Genomic DNA, 2,120 nt, shown 5'->3' on the forward strand with positions numbered 1-2,120 from the left:
TTTTTTTTTTTTTTTTTTTTTTTTTTGAGACGGAGTTTCACTCATGTTACCCAGGCTGGAGTGCAATGGCGCGATCTCGGCTCACCGCAACCTCCGCCTCCTGGGTTCAGGCAATTCTCCTGCCTCAGCCTCCTGAGTAGCTGGGATTACAGGCACGCGCCACCATGCCCAGCTAATTTTTTTGTATTTTTAGTAGAGACGGAGTTTCACCATGTTAACCAGGATGGTCTCGATCTCTTGACCTCGTGATCCACCCGCCTCGGCCTCCCACAGTGCTGGGATTACAGGCTTGAGCCACCGCGCCCGGCCATGACTAGCAGTTTTAATCTCCCAAGCCAGGAAGAAAACAGAAATCAAGGCCAATTAATTTAATTTTAATTAATTTTTATTTATTTTTGAGATTGAGTCTCACTCACTCTCTTGCCCAGGCTGGAGTATAGTGGCACGATCTTGGCTTGCTGAAACCTCCACCTCCTGAGCTCAGGCAATTCTCCTGCCTCAGCCTCCCGAGTAGCTGGGACTGCGGGTATGCACCACCACACCCAGCTAATTTTTGTATTTTCAGTAGAGACGGGGTTTCACCATGTTGGCCAGGCTGGTCTTGAACTCCTGGCCTCAGCGATCTGCTTGCCTCAGACTCCCAAAGTGCTGGGATGCCACAGGCATGAGCCACCACATCCAGCCAATTTATTTATTTTTTTTGAGACAGAGTCCCATTCTGCCACCCAGGCTGGAGTACAGTGACTCAATCTCAGCTCACTGCAACCTCTGCCTCCCAGGTTCAAGTAATTGTTGTGCCTCAGCCTCCCAAGTAGCTGTGACTACCAGTGTGTACTACTATGCACGGCTAATTTTTGTATTTTTAGTAGAGATGAGGTTGTGCCATGTTGTCCAGGTGGGTCTCAAACTCCTGGATTCAAGTGATCCAACTGCCTCGGCCTCCCAAAGTGCTGGGATTACAGGTGTGAGCCACTGGTGCCCAGTCAGACCAATTATTTCAGACTACCTTTACCCACAAATGCAGAGTCTGAAAATCTACATTTTCACAAGCACCCCACCTATTCTGATGGAGTTCTACTCAAATAAAACACAAGGTTTGTTCTGGTTTCAAGAGGGAGACTAAAATACATGTTTACATTCACTTCCTCTATCATATTAATGCATTTAACATTGACTGAACACCTATCACATGGCAAGAACTGTTACAGATACTAAAATTTGTGTAGTTAACAAAGTCCCTGTCCTTGGGGAGCTTCAACCAAGGAATGAAGTTATCCATTTTAGAAAAATAAAACAGATTCCTAGGTATAATAAATTAAATGTTGATTTTTTTTTTTTTCTTTTGGAGATGGAATTTAGCTCTTGTTGCCCAGGCTAGAGTGCAATGGCCTGATCTCGGCTCCCCACAACCTCTGCCTCCCAGGTTTAAGTAATTCTCCTGCCTCAGCCTCCTGAGCAGCTGGGATTACAGGCTCCCACCATGCCCAGCTAATTTTGTATTTTTTAGTAGAGATGGGGTTTTTCCATGTTGGTCATGCTGGTCTCGAACTCCCAACCTCAGGTGATCTGCCCCCCTTGGCTTCCCAAGTTGCTGGGATTACAGGCATGAGCCACCACACCAGGCCAATTACATGTGAATTTTTAAAGGACATCCTAAGCCCTGTCATTTTACTGAAAATGCTCAAAGGCAGCTATTGTAAAACAGTACCATTTGCCCTACATTCCAAATAGAACCCATATTGCTAAATAAAAACATACCTTAAAGGAAATTGAAAAGAAACTATCAGGGCCATCTATCAGCAAAGGCGGTAGTAACATTTTATTTTCAGTAGCCTGGTAAGTCTCCTGGCAAGTCTTGATATCAAGTGTGCACAGTCTTAAACCAGGAATGTATTATATATTAATACCCCACCCGTTTATCCATGCATGGCTTACTACACCTTCCCTGAATTGTCTAGTCTCAGGTCGATGTGCTCCCTAATCAAGGATTTATCCCTCCTTCATCATCCTTCATCACTCCTTCCCCAGTCTGAACCCTTATTAAACAAAGTATGAGTTATGCCATCTGCTAAAATATAACCTAGCCAGGGAAAATTAGTTAAAAATGTGTTTCAAGTTTA

Source organism: Sapajus apella, unplaced genomic scaffold, assembly GCF_009761245.1.
Source record: "Sapajus apella isolate SASKATOON/1434 unplaced genomic scaffold, GSC_monkey_1.0 scaffold13, whole genome shotgun sequence".
Classification (NCBI taxonomy): domain Eukaryota; kingdom Metazoa; phylum Chordata; class Mammalia; order Primates; family Cebidae; genus Sapajus; species Sapajus apella.